Source organism: Talpa occidentalis, unplaced genomic scaffold, assembly GCF_014898055.3.
Source record: "Talpa occidentalis isolate TD23 unplaced genomic scaffold, MPIMG_talOcc4v2.1 talOcc4.2, whole genome shotgun sequence".
Taxonomy (NCBI): domain Eukaryota; kingdom Metazoa; phylum Chordata; class Mammalia; order Eulipotyphla; family Talpidae; genus Talpa; species Talpa occidentalis.
In genome coordinates, this window is record NW_023602073.1 from 122,754,834 (window position 1) to 122,779,687 (window position 24,854).

At 39.7% G+C, this 24,854-nt stretch overlaps 1 long non-coding RNA gene across 1 annotated transcript in view; it reads right to left on the minus strand.

Moving 5' to 3' along the window:
• Positions 1-8,321, minus strand: part of LOC129146236 (uncharacterized) — a 107,920-nt gene extending 99,599 nt beyond the window's left edge. The window contains exon 1 of the long non-coding RNA XR_008552771.1: positions 8,187-8,321. This is a non-coding gene — a long non-coding RNA (uncharacterized LOC129146236). The remainder of the gene's footprint in view (positions 1-8,186) is intronic.
• Positions 8,322-24,854: the final 16,533 nt, after the last annotated feature.

The window sequence follows — 24,854 nt, forward strand, 5'->3', positions numbered from 1 at the left end:
GACAGCCTGTGCATGGAAGCCAGAGGGCACTGAGATGCTGGAATTGTGCTGGAGAAGCGCCTGCAGCTCAGCCCTGCCTGCTGTCACAATAAGGACAGGCAGCCGTGTGGAGGGTCATGTGTCAGTGCGTAATCACTAAGAAAAGCAGCTCTCTGAAGGGCTGATCAACACGTCAGGGTCAGGACACATCACACAGACATGTGGATGCCTTTGCGTGTGTGTGCGAATTTTAAGTACCTATTAAGATCTGTCAAACATGATCAAGTGTCTTCAATTAGTGCCTGGGCCAGTCTGCATGCACACATATGCAACTGTTCATTTCAACCCACTTGTAACATGATAAACATTCTCTACGGAATTTCATGTTAACTTTTTTACCTAAGCAAGTAAATAAAATACATGTTGAACAGATCTTTTTTCTTTAGTCCGCTTTTGGTATTCCAGTAAACATTTTTGTATTTTATACAAAATGTAAAATTCTTTCCAAGTTTTCATGCGGCCAATTTAGAATTTGGACCCTGGAGGTGGGTGAACAGTCACTTAACTGTCAAGTATGTCTGCTGAATTATTTTTGTTTCAAATGCTCAGGCTAGCATGTGAAACAATGCACTGTGTTTAGCACTACATCTCTTAATTTTTATTCCTATGTGTATTTCAAGGGGAATTTAATCCATCTGGTTCTGATTCACTTACTCTTAACTCATCAAAGTGGGACTTTGTAACTGATGTTTGATGTCCAGAATGCCTTGTGGGTGTTTAGGTCATTATAAAGATTCCCCCCGCCTGTCCATCTATGTCTCCACTGCACTGGCCACAACCAAGAAGTTGTGGTTTATTTACCTGACATAGTTACAAATGACTAGAAATGAGTACTTGACCAAATAGGATAGCTCTCGGCCCTCTGCAGTCACGATTTTGGAGTGTGGCAAAATGCAAGCTCCTGGGAGCTGTGTGTGCTCAGCTGGGCCCAGCGACTCAGGAGGCAAAGCCACACACTCCGTGTGCCCCCTGGCTTGAGGTCTGTGTCCGCAGTGGATGCCCTGGGCGCCGCGAGCAGTGTTCTGGAACCGCTTTCATCTAGTGTACACACGAGGCCGCCCCAACACCCACGCCCATAGCGCACGCAGACAGAAGTGGCCTCCTCAAAGCTTTCCTGTCATGCGTGCAGCGTCTTTATGACTACTTCAAAACAAGCTTAACGCAATAAAGCCCTGCTGTATCAGGAAAACTGTATGCTCTGCTGCTCATGTTCTTGCAAATTCTCCAATAGGAAACTTTCTCAAGCCTTGGTGCTACTCTAAGTCTTTCAAAGAGGAGCTCAGAATGCTGCAGTCTCTCTCTCTCTTGATACGAAGAAGACTCAGACTATCATTTCTCAAAACTACGCAGGGGTTTTGTCCCAGAAAGTCTCCCTAGGAAAGAGTAATGTTCAAAATGTCAACTATGCATCTATCTGCGGTAAATTGTTCATTATTTTTCTGTATTGTTCTTTCTTTGAAATGTTTAGTGACATGTGGTCATGGCCTTAGTTGACTTCTCCATTCACTGGTGACTGAATAAATATTTGCTGACCACCTACATTGAGTCAGACACGCCGCCAGGCTCTGGGGCTTTCAGAGACAAGCCTATCTTTACAAGAGCTCTACTTGTCTTCCCTGCCCACTGCAAGCAGCAGCCAAGATTTCTTTCTCCACTGATCCTGTGTCCTTGTGCATCAAATAGCTTCATGTTTACACACAAGGACAAAGCATATAAGAGGTAAAGGACTGCCTGCTTATTAGTAACAAATGCCTCTTGCTTTCTCCTAAAACATGGTCTCCTAAGTTTAAAATGATTCTTCTTTCACAACATCAAAAACCAAATTATGAACAGTTATCTAAACTTGCATGCTCTAGATACCACCGTGCATCATTATAACTCAACTCTCTACACGGTAAAGATTTTCTGGTGCTTTTATATCTTAATGTGAATCTGGAATTCTTAAAAGTGCCCTTGGTGCTATTTACTTTTTATCAGTTTGTAGAAATAGAAAATGTCTTCCTTTTCAACTGAATTTTGCTAGCTTTTCTCTCTTCCTTAATAATTGCATTTTACTATCAACCATAAAAGTTTTCAGGCTACTGATCATATTGAGGTGATGTCATCTGAATTTTGGGGTCCTCAAATAGGAAACATATTGTGAAAAGAATCAGCCTAGCTCAAGTCAGATAAGCTAGGAGCTTATCTTAGGAGGACATGGACTCCCCAGTGGGTGGTAGAGATGGCCATCGCTGCCTTTTTATTTTTCCTTCTCCATTAGAGTTAAGCAGATGTGGTTAGTCACCGTGCAAAGAGCGTATGGAAATATAAGAATTCATGTTTATGTGTGGCTGCCAGGTCTAAATCAGCCAGGCAGTAATTTCTCTGGGAGCCAAATGTAGGCACTAAATTTTGCACTCACCCACCAAATTGGGTACACATGCCCTTTAATCTGTCTTCCTGCAGGACGGCTTCCCTGGCACCGTCCAGCCTGAACTTGGGGCCAACCTCTCCCTGGAGCCCCTTCCCTTGAATTGCAGCCTACAGCATGGGGGCTGGATAGAAAACAGGCTCCAGACACACAACTGGAAGGGCTGACCGGAATTCAACCTAATGTTGAGAATGGCAGGAAAGCTTCTATTATTCTACTCCATTCTATCTGCTGTGAGGCAGCGCGGCGCCTGGAGTCTGACTGAGCTTAACTCATTTCCCTGGATTTCCGAGTCACTGCCACAGCGCCTACTAAAACTTAATATCTCACTCCTGAGGCGCACTACACTTCCTGATATAGGATGCACTTGCCTGTCTCCTGGTGACCTTAAGCGCCAATAAAGGAGTCATAATATGACCTAGACAAGACTTGGAAGTCAACCAGAATGCAAATGATTGACGGCAGTGCTTTTAGTTATCTGCTGTTTGGCCTGACACTCAGGCGTGGCTCTTTTTATTATGATTGTGGGAGTAGGAGGCTTAAAAATACACACTGGCATTGCTCTCCACATTGTTGGAAGTTAATCCTGAGGTGTGGTGAAGAAAGTTTATGTTACCCACTGGAAGCCCATCAGCACCCACAATTTTTGCTCTATCTACCTCTAACTCACTTCAATATTTTGGAGACAATTTTCAAGCATGGATAATCTCTGATTCTGGGTTTGAGGTTAGGTGAGCAAATTTTCTCCCTGACTTTTTGTCTCACTGAGTGCTGTGATTATCTCTGTCCTCCTACAAAGTATGTTATCAAAGTGAATAGCATATTTAGAAAGATCCTGAATTCACCACCCAGTTGTTTCTTCTTTAATCTCTTGTATTTCTTCCAAAACAAGATAAATATTAACTCTAATGCATAACATTGATCTATGACTAAAATATCCAAATTTTGTATTCTCTTAGGTTTGCTGCTTGTCAATTTTCGGTCTTTAATTTTGAATTCCCTTTTTTTAAGATTTCCATTATTTCTATTTCTGTCTGCTTAAAACATTTAGCTACAGAGGTCAATTTATACTCAAGTGGGGAGAGGGAGAGGCTCCCAAATGTTAGTTGCCCTTTTGCATTTGGAAAGCATCTGCTAAATAGTGAACATGCAAGGAGTTTTTGTGAAACTTGCCCTGGATGTTTCTGCTACCATCCTCACACCAATGACTTTAGGTGATCGCTCATGGTCATGACCAGGAATGGTGATCCTCTGTCACCAAAAGCACATGGAATCAGCCTAAAATAGCTTAGTTAAGCTCCATAACTTCTAGCAGGTCATGGGTTTGCTGCAAACATCCCAGCTGCTGCTGTTAGCCTGTATGGAGTCTATTCCCAAACCTATGTATATATCTATTCTTTAATCCATCTTGGGCTAATGAACTTTCAATTTTAGTATGTACTATATGTAGGTTCATCTTGTCATTATCTCTTTCTATCTTGCAGTGGACATCTGGATTGGGTAATTTGATGAATAAGGGATGTAAACATTCCCTTTCAGATTTTATACACTTGTAATGTATTTCCCTTTAACACATTTCTATGTTGAAGAATCCCACCACTTCTTTCTAATCTGTTCTATTAGATTTGGATTTAACTAATATTTTTGAGTTTCTGTACACTCAGTACCATGTTAGGTCCATTCTAAAATAATAGTAATAATGATAATAATAACTAGCATTTATAATAACCTTACTGAATGCAGAGCATTATTGAAATTCACAATTCTATGGGAAACTTTATGTCATTTCACAAAAAAACTTAAGAATTTATATTGTGAGCCTTACAATATGGATGAGAGCTTCAAGCTCAAGGCCAAGGAGCAAAAACCAAGATTCATATATCATAGACAGTGACCATGTAGAGCAACTTCCATCCCACTTAGCAACATTGCATAAATCCTTAGAAAACTAGGTTAGTTCTATTGGATGCTTTCCTCATATAGCCCTAAAAACTGGGTTGTTTCTAGCAGTTACACAGATTTTTAAAAGTAAATTTCTGAATTATTCTCCTACTGGTCTATTTAGATTGACACTGACACATAAAAAAGTTAATACAGTGCCTGAACAATACATAGTTGTAGGACAGCAACAGCAACCACCAAATATATAGCAAGGGTGGGCATATTTTGATTTTCATCAATGAGAGGATCACAAAATTCTATGTTCTACATAAATCATTACTACAAAACCATGGTGGTATCTCTAGAACTTTAATTCATTTGTTGTATTTAGTTTCTCACATTTTGGTTATGGGAATGTTATAAAAATACTAGTGATCTTTTATTGAAAGAAAATGTTTCATGAAGCAATCTGGAGCAAGAAACTGAAATGAAGCCTTTAAAATTATTTAAATATGTGCATGTTCAAATGACTTTTCCTTTCACTTTCCTTTAAATTCATGCCCATTTCTTTAGTCTTTTCTTCCAGACTTATTTCCCATCCTGTTAGTCACTTTGGAAGACCCTCCAAGTTCTCTAGTTCTCTCAAGCTGTGAAACCCAGAGGACACAACTTCCATCACTAATAAAAGATGGAGACTAAAGATTATGTTTTCTTCTTATAGTCTCAATTCCTCACATCATATCCAACAAAGCTCCACATTTAACACACTGGAGCTTTGTGTGCTTGAATTATACCACTTCACTTACCTAATCTCAAACCTGGGTAATTTTGGTTTTGCCTGCCCCTTAGAGGCAACAGCATGCTCTGTCCCCATCTCTGACTTTCATATTTTTTTAAAAATTATGTTATTTTTATTATGGTAACATTGGTTTGCAATACTGTATATGATTCAGGGCTATAGGTTCACACAAAGCACCCATAATCCTTCACTACAGTCCATTTGGTCTCTGTCCCCCTGAACACCCCCACTTTTACCCTCCCAACTGGTAATCTCCATTCTACACTCAGATTTATAGGCTTTGTTTTGGTTTAGCTTTGTCAGATGTTCACTTTAAATATCACCCAGAGGGCCTCCCCGGTGGCGCAGTGGTTGAGCGCTGGGTTGCGAAGCTGCCCGCGGCCTCCGCGCTGCTGGTTCGATCCCCGGCTGCTCCCCGGCCACCGGAGGAGGGTCCCACATGGCGCGCAGACCTCTCCTGCCGCCCGCTGCTCCCCTCAGCAGTGTACTTCGGTCCTTCTGCCTGCTTTGCTCCCTGCTCTGGCTCTGGTGAATTCTCTCACCCTCCCGCACTTCTGACTGTACCCAGTGCATGTATAGGCAAAACAAACAAACAAACAAATAAATAAATAAATAAACATGCCTCTATTAAAATAAATAAATAAATAAATAAATAAATAAATATGACCCAGATCATAACCTATAGAGTAAACCAAATCTCTAAGATGCCTCCAAGATATAGTAATAATGTCTCTGAGTTCTTTGTAGCATAGCCTCCAATTGTAGCTGATACAAATTTTCATGTTGAAATAACATCATCTTAAATGTACTATGCCTCTTGTTTTTTAAATCAGCAAGCCCTAACGTAAATTAATGTCATTGACAGGTGAGAAGTTTGGGTTGAATGAGGTTGATAGCTTCAATGACACAAACAGCACTGCCTCAACTCTTCTCTATCTGGAGAGAGGAAGGTAGAGACCATACACACACAAGATACCCACAGCTGTATGTGCAGATGAAGAGAGCTGGTGACTCTCAGGTTCATGCAGGAAACTCAGCCTTGAATCTCCAATAGTTTGTCTTCATCCAAAAGTCTGATTTCTCCAATAGTTTGTCTTCATCCAAAAGGCTGATTCCAACACTAAGTGTAATTTCACTTCTTTTTTTAAAAAATATGCATCAGGGATTTCTCAGGAGCTATTTGTCTCTCAAATATATATCTTTACTAGAATTTCACCAGATTTTAATTGAAATGTTAAGTTCAACTTTGCAAGCATGGATAATTAATAAACTGATTTCTACTTTTGATCTTATAAACCTACCGGTAACAGTTATGCATTATGGAGCTTAGTTACCTGAATTATAGTGAGGAGATACTCTTAAACCATGATAAAGTATAATAATTATTTTATTCTTGGCCTTAGAGGTTATTCCAAGGATAGAGATTTTTTAGAGAATTTGATTTTCAAATATTCCTGAAGTCAAAATTGGATCTGTCATTTTTAGTTTTTTGTGTATGCTTATTTCTGTTGCATTTGTTTCAGATTGCAGCTCATGAAAAGCATAAAAAAAAATTTCCAGATAGGGAGATGTTTGATCACATTTGATTTCCCCCAACATTCATTAGTATAAGAATGTTACATTTTGCCAAAAAAAACTAAGATGTTTGAGCTAAAAGAGGCTTCAGAGATTATTTATATCTCTCATATATTTACATCTCAAATATATTTACATTTGTATTTATATTTATCATAATAAATTTTGAATTACTTTAAGTAAGATACAAATTGGTAAATAACTTCTTGCTCAATTTTCAGAGATAAAAATGACTTCTCTGCAAAATGAAAATCAGGTTGGTTATCTTATAAAAGCCAATCTTGGTGAATTTTGTTTTGGTTTAAGTGCTAAAAATAAAGAGGAATATATAACACAATTTCCACAAATATTGTCACGTGAGGTACACCAAAGCAAAATAATAATGTAAGACTTGGGCGACAACCTGTTCTTGCAAGATTTGTAGACCAATTTTTCAAGATCAGAAATGTTTATATAAGCACACAAATTTTGGCTCTTCTCCCAGACTAAATCTCCACACTTCTGAGGCTGGCTCATCACTAATATTTATAATTTTTTTTACATTTCATGGGATGGACTCAGAGGCCTTTGAGATAGACAGGTTCCTACTCTGATGTGCTGGAGCAACTTGCTTCTGTGAAAGGTAGTCAGACGGCACTGGCGTTTTCAACAGGAAGGAAACGATCTATGGGTACCACGAGCCTGTTGCATCTTGTCAGTTTTGTTAGTTGAGAAACACCATTGGGAACCCATTAGTGCAAAGAGGACCAAGCTGTCCACCTGAGAGCAGTCCTTGCCAAGTGCCTCAGACCTGTGTTAAGCAACATTCCTTCCTGTAGGATTACATTTCCTTACAAAAACTTTTAGAAAAAGGCTTTCAAGCACATGGATCCTCTTAACACTTTATACTATGACCCATCATTATGCCTTACACCTAGTAGGACTTTATAGAATTCTCAGGGCCTCCCTGATGGAATTTTCAGGGGTTAAGCACCGCACTGTGAAGCTGTCCGCAGCCTTTGCAGCATGAGTTCTATTCCTGGCCAGCTTCTGCAGCATGAGGTCGATTCCTGGCCAGCTAGGGAGCAATTCACATGGTGCAGCAGACCTCTCCTGTCTTGCCCGCTGCTCCCTTCAGCAGCGTGTTTCAGTCAGTCTGCCTGTTCTGTTCCCCGCTCTGTCTCTGGTGAATCCTCTCACCCTCTGCACCTCTGGCCTGTACCCAGTTCTTGAATGCATGCATAAATAAATCTTTCAAAAATTATTTAAAAAAAGAATTTTCAACAAATCCACGCATTTTCCAGGTTGGAATATGTAAGACAAATATATATCCTGAGCTCTCTGGTAACATACACCTCTAAGGATCCAGTCATCTATTCTTATTTATCATTTTTTCCCCCAAAGTCTGGTCATTCCTAATAGTGCATCTAAAGATTGCATAATTATTGTACTTTCATTGCTAACAGGAGTAACGGATAAAAACATAGGCACTATTTTACTCACCAAATCACCAAGTTTTTCCTCCAAAATCATTATTGTCATATGCCCCACTTTAAGAGATGTATCTCCCTGGGTTATGAGTCTTCACTTCTGCAATGTTTATGCTCAAGTCTCTTCAATCTCCAAAGTTTTCATGTGCAATCAGGTTTAAGAAATCTGTCAGGTAAGAGAACGATGAATGAGGGCCTCCCCTGGTGGCACAGGCGGTTGAGCGCAACACTGTGAAGCTGTCCTCAGCCTCTGCAGCCTGGGTTCGATTCCCTGCTGGCCGGCGAGGGTCCCACATGGTGTGGCAGACCTCTCCTGTCGCTCCTGCTGCTCCCCTCAGCAATGTATTTAGTCAGTCTACCTGTTCTGTTCCATACTCTGTCTTCGGTGAATCCTCTCACCCTCCCGCAAATCTGGCCTATACCCCAGTTCTTTACAAAAAAAAAAAAAATGAGAGAACAATGGATGAGATAGGAGACCTGCTCTCAGAGAACTTCAAACTAATTGTGGAATCAAGACAAACACAAATATAGGCAGTACCACTTATCAGTGATCAATCACCTATTAGTGGTATTTGAAAGTGTTATTATTATTATATTGGGATTTGGATGTTCATATTAACTAAAAAAAAAAAGACTTATAATTGTTTCTTTCCATCAGTTCTTTAGGGAATGAGGGATATAAATGAGGAACATACTAATCTACAGGCAAAATCCAGGCTCAGGACCTGTACCTCAGCTTCTCCCAATTTTGACATTGCTGCTGTTCTTCCTGAGGTATATGTATTTTCTCCTCCACCATCCCAAGCAGTGTCCAAGTCTTTAATTCCTTCTTTTTCTACCCTGACCCAGAATAACTCTGTATAGGAATTTGATCTTCTACTCCCCAGATTTCTGTAGCAAGATTAGAAAGGGGCCAATTTAATAGATAAGTGAGCATAACTGTAAAATAATCCTGATTGGGGGGCTCGTACCCCAATTGGTTGGTTACCACTGAGTCAATTAACGTGGATGTTAATTTACAACATGTAGTTCTGTCACGCAGGCTTAGACTATTTGCAAAACAGCTCCCAGGTGACCCAGGGCAGCTCTCAGTAGTGAAACATTTAAGATGACAAATAAGAACTGCCCATCTGGGAGTCCAGCCCAAAAGAATATGCCCCATGAGACAAAGCTACCATTTCAAGGGAATAATTACAAGGGACTGCCGAACTGCCATAGCAATAGAAACTTAACCCAAGTGCTTTCAGGTAACTGGCAGCCCAGGCCTGGCTGCCTTCCATGGGCCCTACCACATGGCACTGTGTGAAGTGGGTGTTTTACAGCAAGTTACAGCAACGCAGCTGTTTGCACTAGAACTTAACCCAGGTATGCCAGACAGCTGTGCCAGAGCACGTCTTTCTGTTTCATTAATTCAAAAGCAACTCAAATAGAAAAGTCATTTGACCCTAACTGCTGGTTCAGTTCCTTGTCAAGAACTGGTTATTTAATTTTATTTAATAGAATGTCTTTGAGTACCAACTATATATTTGACAACTGGAAATAAAGAAGATACAGACCCTATCCCAAATACAAGGATATCACCCAAACTCTTTTTTTTTTAAGGATTTTTGTATTTATGCATACAAGAGATGAGATACAGGCCAGAGGTGCAGGAGGTGAGAGGATTCACCAGAGACAGCGTGGAGAACAGAACAGGCAGATTGACTGAAATACACTGCTGAGGGGAGCAGTGGGTGAGGCAGGAGAGGTCTGCTGTGCCATGTGGGTAGCTCCCTGGCCAGGGATCAAACTCATGCTGCAGTGGTTGCGGATAGCTTCATAGGTTGCGTCTTAACCCCTTATGCCACCAGAGAGGCCCCTCACTCCAACTCTTATGCAGCATTCTATCTAGTAGACACACACACACATACACACCAATATTATAACAATGAGAAGTGCAAAACTATAAATAAATATGAACTAAGTGTTGATAAGATTTTTTTTAAGGTTGTTTCTGACTACGATAGTTAGAAAATAGCTCCCAAAGGTGATGCTAATTGAACTGGACGTTGTGGTATAAATAGAAGTTCTCTAGGCAGAAAAGGAAAGGACCTAACAGAAGGAAAATAATGCACCAAAGTACAGAGACATAATATATGATGGGGGGGAGGGATGATTAATTCAGAGTTAGTGGGGGTCAAGCTTGAGCAGATGAGTCTGAATGAGTAGTTCCTGCTTATAGAACCCCGAGTGCCAAGCTAGAAATCATATCCCATCAGGAAACATGTGGAGCCCGTAAAGGGTAGTCCATGAGGTATTGGCAAAGTCTGTTTCCTAAAATCTTACTCTGGCTGGAGCATATGTTAGGGTTGCTGGGAAAGCAGCTGAGAGACTTTGGCAACAGTCCAGGAAAGAGAAAGCGAGTACCTGGAAGGAGGTGATCACAGTGATGACAATAAGGAAAGGGTAATTCTGCTTGGTGTGCTCCAAGAAGCTGCTATCGGTAACCCACTCCTTCTTCAGCTGGGTTTTGGTCTACATAGTTTTATTAGTGAGTGAAAAGAGCCATCATGTTCTTAGAAATAAGTGTTAATGGAAAAAATCTAAAGTGATAGAATTATGTAACATTAAATTTGAAAAATATCCTACGAGTTCTATTACAATGGTTTCATTTACCTATAAGTTATTTAGCTCATTAATGGCAAATTTCAGCCTGGAAAGCCAGGTCTCCGAATGGTAAGACACTGGACTATTTTGTGGGGTATTGTTATGGATTAAATTGTCCCTCCACAAAAGATTGGTTTAAGTCCTAACTCGAGTACCTGTGATATGCCCTTATTTGGAAGTATAGTCTTTTCAGAAATAATCAAAATGAGGTCATTAGAATGGGTCTTAATCCGACATGACTGGTGTTCTCATTGAAGAAGGAGATGGCCATGAGAATCAGGGAGAAAACCACATGAAGTTGGAAGCAGAGGCTGAAATTACGAGGCTGTGAAACACAGAAGGTCAAATATGAATGGCTACCACCAAGAGTTCAGAAAAAACAAGGAAGATTCTACCCAGAATCTAAGAAGGCATTCAGCCATGCCAACATCTTGATTTCATACTTCTAGCCGTAACAGCTGTGAGAGAATAATTTCTGTTGTTTTAAGCTCCCTGTTTGTAATACTTTTATGGCAGTCATAAGAAACTAATACAGATATTGTTAAGGTTTGAATGTATGTGTGTGTGTTTGGAAGCCCACTCTTAAACAGCTTCAAAGGAAATGTCTAATGCAGAGCTGCATTAAAGAAAATTATAACACGCTATAAACCATTTGGTTCATAGTAAATCTCATTTTCAGTTTTCATACAATGAAAAGATTTTAGCAATTAAAGTTTAAGTATACTTTATAAAGCATTCCATCTACAGTCTTATTTAATCTTCACATCATTTCTCAGAATTGAGAGTAGTGAGGGGCCTCCCTGGTGGCACAGGGGTTTAAGATGCAACCTATGAAGCTGTCCACAGCCACTGCAGCATGAGTTCCAACCCCGGCCAGGGAGCTTCCCACATGGGACAGCAGACCTCTCCTGACTTGCCCGCTGCTCCCCTCAGCAGTGTATTTCTGGCAATCTGCCTGTTCTGTTCCCTGCTCTGTCTCTGGTGAATCTTCTCACCCACCACACCTCTGGCCTGTATTCCATCTCTTGTATGCATAAATAAATAAATCTTTTTTAAAAAAATTGAGAATAGTGAGAAAACTGTTGATTGATTATCCCAAAGTCATTTAGTCATAGGGCCAAAGTCAAATTACAAGGCTTTCAGCTCGAAATCCTATGCTCTTGCCTATATTCTGCCCCATTAGTGACTGTGGTGAGAACAGCTTAAGGATAGGCTGAAGTTGTGGATAAGGAAGATCTCTATCCTAGGATTGGTATGTATGCACTCAAGAAGTGTCAACTGGAGATATTTGTGCAAGTGCCAGCAAGCAGTGCCATTTCTACGAATGTCCTATTTCCATCACATTAGTGATATAAAAATGTAAATATTCTAATTACTTCTAACAAACACTTATATTCCGAAAATTTAGTTGACATGTTGCAACTCCTTCTTCACTGTCTCTTAAGTCAAAGGAAATAAGTTTTCTTTATAAAAGGAATATTCATAGCCTTGGAAACAAAACCAACTCAGCTTCTTTTAGACAAGCTCTTGCTCTTGTCTCTTGCATCATCCTATAATTTGTTATCTCAATTCTTACTGTGGGGCTTTTGTGGTTGGTAAGAAAAATCACGCCTTCAGCAAGTGACACAATTCTGATTTTGTTGTTTTTTTGATTTGGAGTCTCATTCACTTACCTGTTCCCTTATTTTCTTATTGTCGAGACACTGGAGATAAGGTAGATAGTTGCAGGGTGAGATATCATTGACCAACAATTTAACAAAAGAGGAGGAATCAATTGGAAAATGCCATTTATCAGAAATTGATCAAGAATAGTATGCTGAAATAAGCCAGAAAGAAAAAGAAAAACACTGGATGGTCTCACTCATAGCAGGAATTTAGAAAACCTAAATAACAGACCAGGAAAAATACTAATTATAATAAAGTAAAAATCAAAATCAACAAGCAACTATAAATCAGCGACACACTACAGGGTGGGGTGGGGTTAGAAGGGAGTAGGATCAAAACAAGGGGGGGGGTGGAATTGTATGGGGACTATAACCAAGATGAAAATGCATACTTTGTGCAAAAATGAAAAATGATGTAAAAAATATACAAAATTTAAAAAAAAAGAATATTACGCTGATTGCAGGTGTGTGTACATCTGGCCAAGAATGGGGGGAGGAGGAGAGGAGTGGAGCAATTTCTGTGTGTACAGGTCAATGAATTATCAGAGGTTTTCTAACAGCAATCTTATGGGTTTATTAAAGCAAAAAGAGAGCAACATCCAGTCTCAAGCAGGAGGAGACCACTGTGCAGCAGCAGCCTCGGCAGCAAAGCTACCAGCTTTTAAAGTTTAGGGTCATTCTCTATTGTTTTTTTTTTTTTTTCTTTAGGATTTTATTTATTTATTTATACAAGCACTGGGTACAGTCAGAAGCACGGGAGGGTGAGAGAATTCACCAGAGCCAGAGCGGGGAACAGAACAGGCAGAAGAACCAAAGTACACTGCTGAGGGGAACAGCGGGCTGTAGGAGAGGTCTGCGCGCCATGTGGGACCCTCGCCGGAGGCTGGGAATCGAACAGGTGCTGCAGAGGCTGCGGGCAGCTTCGCAGCCCAGCGCTCAACCACTGCACCACCGGGGAGGCCCTCTCTATTGTCTTTCATGCCCCCCTCACCCCCGCAAAAAAAAAAGACATGTTGGTTGATGTCCTAACCCACCACACCTTCCATCCAAGGAGATTTTAGATTTTCTTTTGGATCCTATGTTCTGCTTCCTGGGGGTGTTTTACAACGTTGCCCTATCTCACTGGCCAGGCATTCAGAGAGAGCATCACAGGGAAAGCAGGGGTTTGATGCTTCATGTTGTTAAAAAGTCAGGGATAGCACCTCAAAGATAAGTCTCAGCCTTTCATCTTTCTAACTAAGCTGAAGGCAAATTCACTACCAATCCCCCACCCAGGTCATAAACATTTGTAATGTTTGCTGATCGTCCTGACACCAGACACTAAAAGGAACAAATAATGCATGTCTCCACATCTGTAGCGCAGTCCCTTCACCGGGAGAGCTGTGATTCCACACGGCGACAAGTTCTCCAGGGTAAGGTTCCTTGCCCCCTCTGTGAAATCTAAGTTATAAACTTTGAGTGTTTTGACACATACTCACATCCACTCCCACTGAGTGGAAAAATAAAACTCAGGTGACTTATATTATAACTATAGAGAACATCCAAATCCTTCAGTTACAATCAAATGTCATGAATTTTTAAATAAAGACATCATGACTTACACATTGGAAATACTTTGTTTCCTTTCCTTTTCCTTCCTTTTTTTGTGACCGATTTTTCACTGCATTGTAAAAGGACAGGACGCACTCCATAGCTTTAAAGGAAAAATCATCATTCCTATGCATTATCCCCACATACCTGCAAATGTTTACAAAGATTATATTAAAAAGTCCCAAAGGAGATGGAAAGAGTTTCACATGGGTCATTGAGATTGGACAACTAAACCCAACAGGTTTTACACAGGTTTTGTGGCCTTAAGAGTTAAAACAATAGGACCCTCCCCTCTTTACATCTGTCCCCACTTTACATATGAGAAACCGAGAGCCCAACCAACCCTGGAGCTGTCTGAGCAGCTGGCGCTGGAATGCATGCCCACAATGGCCACGGCCAAGCGGCACCACACACAGCTTTGACTTTTGCCCTGTTAGTTCCTCTGCCCAGATTTTCAGGAGGACAAGTCTGCCTGCTTCCCCACCACCCAGCGCCGCCAGTGACCTCCCAGAAGCACAAAGAAAGTAGCAGGGCAGTTGCTGTGAGGTCCAGGACGACCCCCCAGCACTGAAGCAGTTAACTTGTAGGAAGACCCAGAGAAAGAAAAACAGACCAAGAGCTGCCTTGCGCAGGGAGGAGGGCTAGAAAACGGGGCTGTTGCTGTTGTTTTCATTGTGTGCACTCTAATCAGGGAGAGTAAGAACAATGATGCATGTAATGCTGATTTTGGAACGTGTCCATGCAGCTTTTCCCAGGCTAGACAGCCTTGGGAACCACTGATAGAGTGGCACACCAGGGGCACAGCCTCAATCACCAAGCCCAGGGCAGGGCAACCTTTTCTGTGGATAAAATATGTGAGGGATGACAAGAATCTTCCCAGCATGGGAAGTGGCAGAAACAAAAAATATACAACACAAGGGGAAAACAGTGCAGGCTTTGCAGCTCGCAGCCTGGTGTCCACAGGGCGTGATATTTGAAAGCTAGGAGACTTCTACCCACCCCATCCCATTTTTCTTTCTTGTTTGTTTGTTTCCCTTTTTGCATTCAATTTGCCCTCCCTTTCTTCTCCACTCCCATCCCCCAAATTCTCTCCACTACACTTTGAAGCCGAGATGAAAGCCCTGTGTTGTGGCTGCTGGCACCAAGAGAGCACAGGGAACTACTGAAGTGTGCTTTAGTTTAAGATGCTGTGCTTTTCTCCCAAGGAAAGGGGGCCGAGAGGGGGCGGGGGAGCGGGAATCATCTTGAAACAATACATTGCATTTGCTGGAAAGCATACTTTATGTATCTAGGACTCAAACATGGTCCTAATTTTTCAAAGCCTTTGTCTCCATGGATAAGGGAATAGCTGAAATGTGGCATCTTTCCTCAAAGTGAATACATATAACTGCAAGGGGTTTGGAGTGTTATTGTTTAATAAAGTAAAACAAGAAAGAGGCAAAAATCAGCCACATGGCACCTTTGGGTGTTGATACAACAGTAGATTGTAACTTTCTCAAGTGTTGTTGACACAGCTCCCTTGCTTTTAAATAGCACATACAAGCTGTGATGTACACTGAGCGATTTTGAAGGAACAACTTCCATACATTTACTTAGTTATTTGGTTACTGGGTTTAGCAAATAAAGGTTCAGCGCAAACCTGTAGCTATGAATTTCAGCTAAACAGTGGTAAATTTTTAGCATAAATATGTATCATACAATATTTGGGATAAACTTATGCTAAAAAATTACTTATTTATCTGAAATTCAGATTTAACAAGGCATCCTGTATTCTAGCTGGCAACTGTGCTAGTTATAACAGTTTGTAAATCAACTCAGCTCTTTTAAAGAATGTATGCTATTACATTTTAAAAGCTTGGTTATAACAATTTTTTTCAAGATTCAGCAATTTGAACATAGGAATATTCAGATACAATTCTCAGTACAACCCAGACTGACATGGTAAGACTTTTCTGTGCCTCTGTCATCTCATCCCTTAAACAGACACACACGTATACAACACCCTAAGCTCCCACTGACCCTCATACACATACAAACCACACATACAAACCATCATAAGAGAATTCTGTCAAAGGAAAGGTGGGCTAGAGTGTTGCTTAAAGCTATAGGCTATATTTATTCTCATTTAAAAAATGTCCCCAATTATCAACTTAATGCCCTGAAATCTTTTATTACTTTATTACTTTTTAAAAAAACCCATGTGTTTATAGACTATTCATACATTCATCTATGCTTATTCCCAGCTCTAATTCTCTGCTTATCTACAATGATACTATATTCACTTAATCAATTCACATATATGTTTAGCTGGTAAAGTAGCATGGTATCTGAAATTCTAGAGAATAGAGTTTAATTTTAGCTCTGGTGATAATAACTCTCTATATAGAGACAAGTCTTTCTCCATTCCTAACCACAAGGCTAAGAAATGATAAGATACTTAATTCCTTGGAAAAATGAAAAGGTAAAACTAGATGTACAATAATTTCTCTTACTCTGAAATTCTGATTCAATATCAGTTTCTATGAATAGGGCCTACTTTCTATGTTAAGCAATGATTATACCAACTAATTGTACTTAAACACTTTTATACCCTTAGACATTTTTCTTTGCATTTCATATTTTTAAAAAAACTTATACCCAACAGAGTAACAAAAAACATGTTGAAGAATGGAATTGTCTACCACTAGATCTATAAATCCTCTACTCTGGGATATTGCAATTTGTCAATACTGAATTTTGGCCACCAAATATTCAAATAAAGATAACACATGGATATAAATGAATATCTCTTCATTTGGACGGTTTGTCCATTTGTGGGTATCTAACAATTCAAAGATCTTAACTGCACTGGAGTGCAGATGGACTCTCAGAAGAAACATACACTTTTTTTTTTTTAAGAGAGCAAATGACACTATCATTGCTTTCAGCAGTATAATCAACTATAAAAGGACTTGGCTCAATTACAGGATTGATATGGCATATGGCAAATGCTGTTCTTTTAGAAAAAATGCAAAATATGAAGACTGGGAAGAAGGAACCAATCAAGAGAATATCTGAAAAATGAAACAAACATCTAGTTTGCTGATCAGAACCAGGACCCTAGGATTATTGTGGAGAAATCATTGAAATCATCAATCGGATCTAGGGAGAGTAAAAATGACAACCTGGATAAAGGGATAGAGGTAGAAACTGTGCAACAGGCCTAGCACAAGGGAGCAGTTACAGTTGTGGTGTTCTTTCTTCAGAACTCTAAGCCTCCCGGTCAGCTTTCTTCTCTCTGCAGCTCCCTGGCGAATAGAATCAGCTAGGTCCCTGCTTACTCTTCCCAAATTCAGACTTCAGAGATTTAGAGGCAGAGTAATATCAAAAGAGGGAATTTATGGCTTTCTCTGTACTTGAAGATCTCGTCCATTCCTGACATATCACACCAAAGTTTTTTTCTAATGAAATCACTTCAAAAAAAGTCATCATCTTCAAAGTTAGGATGCTATCCTAAAGTTGGTTACCTGAGCTTGGGACACTGCCTGATCTGATGCGGATGAAAGCAGCTCCCTTTTTCTCTGAAAACCTGGAAGTTACTGTCCTTATTTTGACCATAACACAGACATTCTAGACTCTGTGCCCCTTCCTCCTCCTGCTACTACTTGCTTTGAAGAACTAGAACTCTCAGAGATCCTTGAGGTCACAAACCACCTACACTGTCCTCTTCACCCTGTGCTGCTGGGAGAAACTTAGGTGTTGCTGCTTGCTTCCCTCCTTCTTATAGTCCCAGAAGAATAGAATTTGTTGTCTCAGTTAACAAATCTTTGACAACTTTTCCATGAGCAGAGTTCTGTGTGAGAAACCATGCTACTTAGGTCCAATGGTGAGCAAGAAGATGTGGTCCAGGTCATCAAGAAGCTTTCAATCCAGTAAGAGAGCTAACCATTGACCCACCATTCACTTAAATAAATGAATAATTTAAAACCAGTAAGTTCTGTGAAGAGGTGCTACAGCATGTCATGAGGATGCAGTGCCATGGAATTTATTTCAGGACAAGGGTACATAATATGAATGTTTAATGCATATCAATTAGGAGAGAAAAGCTTTCCTTCTTGAACTTGGTAAAACTTAACATATTCATTGTTTGTATGTGTGTATTGTTTGTGTCTATCACCATCCAGTAATACAGTATCAATATTTTTCAGCACTACATGTAGAAGAATTGATAAATGTTTTATGGTACTCAGCCTTATCAGCTCTCACTAACAGGGGTGTTTACATTATAAAAGCTTCATCCCCAAGTTCTGAAATACATTTCACTGGAAGTTTATTCCAGCTTTAGGAAGCTGTTTTCTTTATTTGTATCTGAATGAGATGACTAAGTGTCTTCTAAGTGGTTATTTTCCAATATCTCTACATGCTACATGCTTATGAAACTTGTAATTTTCAAATTAAATCATTTTTGAAAAATACTCATTTCACCAAGTAGGTGAAAGATCCAAAGTAACAAACTTTGGAGGCCAAGGTATATAAATAAACAAACCTTTTCTTTCTTTACCAAGTGGACAAATGAATGATAATAACTGTCAAATACTTGATTCTTGAAGAGATCATAGAAACTTCTAGCAACCTTAAAGCCTTTAGTCTCCATTTCATATTTTTAAACATGTAAATAAATTCAGTTACACTGTCTTTTCACATGTACCACAAACTTTTTCAAAATGTAGTGCTGATAATGATAGCAGTGCTTCTACTATTTTTTTTTTCAAATTCTACTACAAAATATTGCAGCTTAAAAAAATTATTTTCTGGTTATACTCATGCTTATGTTACTGGTAATACTAATAAACTCTGTCACTTGTTGGGTACATAACTTTGGGTAGGTAACTTCAGTTTCTTCATTTGTAAAATGAGTGAATCCAGGCCGATCCTACAAAATTATTGTCATGATTAAAGATAATAAGTGAAAAGTGTCTGATATTTATAAACACCATGAATTGGTATGGGTTGCTGGTGATAACTGTAAGATTCTGGTGGCTTCATTTACTGTCCAAATATTAGGAGGGAAAACCCCTAGAATTCCATATGTAAATTGTGTCATGAAGATAACAAAAAAAAATATTTTCGCTTCATATATTGGGTAGAGCATCCTGTCATGCAGTTATCAAAGTAAAGAACTTCCTAATGAAGTTATGTCATTCAGGTAGGATGAAGCACTGGACTCTGAGAATGAGAAAAAAGGAAATAGGCTTAAGATTGCCACCAGAAAGATCTCTGACTGTAAGACAACAGAGTTGAGAATAAAAGAAAACCCAGCCCTCTGCTTGGGTGGCTCTGAGTGTAAGTTATGGGTTTGGCTAATTGACAGCCCACCAGAGAGTGAAGAACTAGGGAATCCATCAGATCTCCAAGGATCTACTGGAAATGGTCCATTCCATCAAAAAATGAAACTGAATTCAAATTAAATAGACTTGTAATAAGTCACATTGCTTCATGTGGTATCACTTGATCCAATAGAATAACATTTTCTCAGGAGTTACTGCTACCAACTTGCATGAGATTGAGAATCTTGCAGCGCTATTGTGACTGGTTTAATATATTATTCTTATTCACTTTTCAAGTGAAATTTATCCCAAACTCAGTTTGAGTTGCAAATTGGTATGAACATCTTAAAGTCATTTTCAGAAACCGTGACACTGCCCTTTTATAATATAACCATCTAACACATTCTGCGCTGGATGAACAAACATTCATTGCTTAAGTGAAACTCAAAAACTAGCTCTTGAAATCTAACTACAGAAGTGAGACATTTGGAGGGAGAGGACAGAGAAAGAGGCTAGGACAAAGTGGTGCAGGAGCACAATGACCATGGTGGTGGACCATGGGTGCTTTGGTGACAGGGGTGCTATGGTAATAACACCAGAAGGAGGAATTCTATACTTCCAAAATACAAACAAGAATGTAAATGAACATCACCTCAGTAAAAATAGAGGCCAATTATAGAGTTATTTAAAAGAGATCTTGATGTGTTACTTATTATATTCTCAATGACTCCAATAAAATCATTGTTTAAAGTAAAAAAAAAAATGTATATTTACTACTTTATATTATCTATAGCCACAACCCACTGGAAATATTAAACTGGTACTCCAAGAAAATTGCTAGTACTTTAGATGCAAATTCTTCCTGATTTAAGAACTTGGGGGAAACTACCAAATTTTCATTCTCTAAAAGAACTTTTAAAGTGTTTTTGTTGTGAATTGTATGACATATGCCATGCATACAGGACTCTTTAAATAGGATTAGGTTAATCCACAATCTTAAAAAGTATCTCACTCTGTGTAGCATGGTCTCCAAATGTGTGAAACAGACATGTGAATGTGGATGGGTCCTCGTCACCATGAAATGCTTAAGAATTATCCATGAGGCAGTTGAATCTCAACTAGATACCAGGGATTTACATATTATAATGCATCTTCTGTTCTCAAGGAACTGTTGTTTGGAGGAATTTACAAGTTGGCAAGGAGACATTATAAAAATTCAAAAATATTTATACAACGCGTAAATGTATTAGTGTGTGTCTCAAAGGACAATACAAAGAAAACCAGCAACCCAATTTTAAAAATAGGTAAAATATTACAACAGATATGTCAAAAAAGATTTATGAATCATAAATGAGCACATGAAGACATGTTTAACATCATTAATCATTAGGAAATGGCAAATTAAAACTACATTGAAATACCACTACACACCTATCAGAATGGCTAAAATTAGAATAATTGACCTACAAAGTATTGGTGAGAATGTGGAGGAACTGGAACTCTCACACACTTGTGCCGGTGAGAATATAAAATGGTGCTTGGGAAAGTAGGATCTCCTGATAAATCTATGGGAATGGCCTGGGAGGTATATTAATGGCGCACAGTTAGCACAGTCATGTACAGCACACTCTGGAAGCACCATTCACATGCCAGGCCAGTCTGTGTGCATGGTTTGCCTCTAGATATGTAAAGAGCATACTCTAGGTAGTCTTATGTGGCAAATGTTACTTAGGAAGTCGATTTTGAGGTGATGAATAGGATGTGGCCAGGGCACTTGTGGGTGAGAACAATATATTTAAGAGTTGAAAAAGGAAGGCCATTCTGAGATACAAGAAATCAGTTTAGCCCACAGACTGCTGTATAAACGTGACTAGAAATGGAAAGAAGGCTATCTGTGATTCAGCAGACAGGCCCCAGTGACATTAGTTTCCAAGGCTGGAGATAAGAAATGGAAAAACTCATTCAGCAATACAAACCAATACAAGGGTTTTAGATAGAAGGGAATAATTTCAAACAACTGAACTTGCTATAATGACCAGTTTTTCTATTAAGCAACACTGACCTTCAGGAAAACTGAGAGCCATATAGGAAAATGACCAAAAAAAAAAAAAAGTGTAGGAATGGAAACAGAGTTGGTGCATATAGAGAGAGGGTTTCAGGTTTCTAAAGAGAACTCAGGTGGGGAGGAAAAATAAGAGAATCTGAAATTGTTGAGTATCTGTCCACTGTACATTGATTTCCTATAGTAGAAATGCTAAGAATTAATGAAAAGAGTAAGAGCTGCTATTTATGTTTCATTACATACAAACTCCTTCCTCAGTGTTAAACGGTCTTCATACAATATCCAGTTTAGTCTTCACAACAACCAAATGAGATAAATATTACTGTCTCCATTTTATCGATGAGGACATCAAAGACTAGAGATTTAAGGAACTTGCCCATTGACCACAGCATGAAAGAGGAAGAGTTGGGACTTTAACTCTGCCTTACATAGACTTTCATTTACCCAAACTGAGACCAAAGAGATAAAACATCATTCTATTAAAACTTCTACTTAGCAATTAAATTCTACTACTCAACAGAGAGGAGAAAGAGAGAAGTAAAAAGAGAGGAGAGTGTGGTTAGCAATTTCTGTTTCACAAGTCTTGTCCTTCCTTGCCATTCTCCAGGGTCATTGCAAAACAGAAATGTGAATTATCACCTCTTTTCTCTGCCCTCCAAGAGGATTTGCAGTCCTTTCTAAATAAGAAAGCAGTTTATTTTCTTTTTCAACTACAATGTGCTCTTGCGATGAAGTTTGATTTCTCCAAGGAATCCTAGAAATTTTGCATAGGTGAGAAGGAATGACATAAATTTAAATTTTTATTTTACAAAAAAAAATTTACATTATTTCCGGACTGAGGTCTCATGTTAGGATCAATTCAGGTACCAATGCCCAGGACTCACCCCAGATCTCTGTGGGGGTAGGCCTTGATATCAGCATATTTTTTATTTTTTTTTTCAGATTTATTTATTTATTTATACAAGAACCAGGGTACAGGTCAGATATGTGGGAGGGTGAGAGGATTCACCAGAGACAGAGTGGGGAACAGAAAGGCAGACTGACGAAATACACTGCTGAGGGGAGCAGCGGGTGAGACAGGAAAGGTCTGCTCGCCATGTGGGTTGCTCCAAGGCCAGCGGGGATCGAACTGGCACTGCAGAGGCTGCGGACAGCTTCACCACGCTGCGCCCAACCACCTATGCCACCAGGGGAGGCCCAAGTATATTTTTTAAATAGCTTCTCTCTTGGGTGTTTCTAAGGTGCAACCAAGTTTGAGCAAAAAGTTGGAAAGGGGCCTCCCCTGATGGGGCAGGCAGTTGAGGCAGCGTGGTGAAGCTGTCCGCAGCCTCTACAGTGTGAGTTAGATCCTGGCCAGCCAGGGAGAAACCCAAATGGTGTGGCAGAACTTTCCTGTCTCACCCGCTGCTCCCCTCAGCAGTTTAATTCGTCAGTCTGCCTGTTTTGTTCCCTGTTCTGTCTCTGGTGAATCCTCTCACCCTCCCGCATGTCTGACCTGTATCCCGGTTCTTGTTTGCATGAATAAATAAATCTTTAAAAAAAAAAAAGTTTGGAACCTTCTAGATTCCAGTAGATTTATTTAACTAGCATCCCGCAAGTCACATGTCATTAAAGAATCATGTGATTCTTGGTCCAAAAATTTGGAAGTGCCATGTGCTTCTGTGCCTAAAAATGTCACTCAAGAGGAGACTCACGTCTCTCAGGTGCTGCACATGGCCTACCCAAAGAAATGAAATGGGGTTCTGGATCCTAGTACAAGTAGCCTCACTTGAGTGTGGGAACAGGGACCCAAGGAAGTGGTGGGAGAGGCTTGTCTTTTCCAAGATCAGATCAAGTGACAATTTCCCAGTGCTTCCTATAAAAACTTCAAAGGGGAAAGATGCTTGTGCAACTTCTGCAGCAATATAATGTCCAGAATTCAAGTTTACAGAGCACTGGAAGGTTCTTCCACTTAAAGTTTTTAAGGAAAGGAAAAAGCATGTATCAGGAATTAATGGAGATCACTCAACTATAAAAGTGACTTAAGGTCTTGCTTTCTCCATCTTTCCCCTAAACACCCACATTGCATGGACTTCATGGGCAATGTCTAGGTGCAATGGTCTGTGTAATAATCAGAAGTCTGGTTCAAATTCAGGCTCAGGCAAAAGTGACCATGTGACCAGGTGCAGGGCACTAACTACATGACCTGTAGAATGGAGAGAGATAATACAAGTCACACCTACCTACCATTAGACACCAAGTCAAAGAAGAGGTAACACATACGAAGGCATTTTATATGAAAGCCTTATATATGCAAATTGTTTTCATTATTTTTTTCATTTGCATTACATGAGTTTTAGCACCCTGCCTCTAGGCAGGAATGAGGCTAAACCTCTTGCTAACCTCAGACTAATTGGAACCAACCTTCCACAGCTTCGCTTGGCCTGTTTCCATGTGCTATGGAGTCCTCAAACGTGCCTTCTCTTCCCCCAGGCCAATGGAATGTCTAAAATATAATGTACATAATCTTGTCTTCCATTTGATACATTGGATTTGTTTGACATTTGCAATTATTGGGAAACATCCTGTCTTTGAGGATAGGGGGCTCCCAACTCATAGTATTTATCAAAATCATAAATTATTTTCTAAAGAAATATTGCTTCTTCCTTGCATTCTGCAGCCAGGCATTATAGACTTTGGGGATCCTCACGAGCTTGACAAGCCTCCTCAACATTATTGTACATTGTTAAGCTCTTGGGGAGCAAATTTCTACCTGCCAAAGAAAGGTTGGAGAATTGAGACTATAAAAAAAGATAAATCACACTTTTTCTTGATATAACCAACCAGATCATAAGTTAAATAATTACAGCAAATGTGCTATAACCAGATTTCTAAGAGCTGGTTTTGAAAAGAAAAGATACAGGGCCTCCCCGGTGGTGCAGCGGTTGAGCGCTGGGTTGCGAAGCTACCCGCAGCCTCTGCAGCGCCGGTTCTATCCCCGGCCACCGGAGGAGGGTCCCACATGGCGCGCAGACCTCTCCTGCCGCCCGCTGCTCCCCTCAGCAGTGTACTTCGGTCCTTCTGCCTACTCTGCTCCCCGCTCTGGCTCTGGTGTATTCTCTCACCCTCCCGCGCTTCTGACTGTACCCAGTGCTTGTATAAATGAATAAATAAATCTTAAAAAAAAAAAAATAAAAGCTTTATAAAAAAAAAGAAAAGAAAGGATACAAAATAAATATTTCAAAAATTATATATTGATTACATGTTGAAATGGTCATATTTTTGATTGTTGGATTAAATGACATTAAAATTACTCTCACCATCTTCCTTTTATTCTTTTTGAATGTGTCTATTGAAAAATTCTAAATTAATATGTGGCCTGCATTATATTTCTATTATATGGCACCAATTAAGTCTTCACTTTACCCACAGGA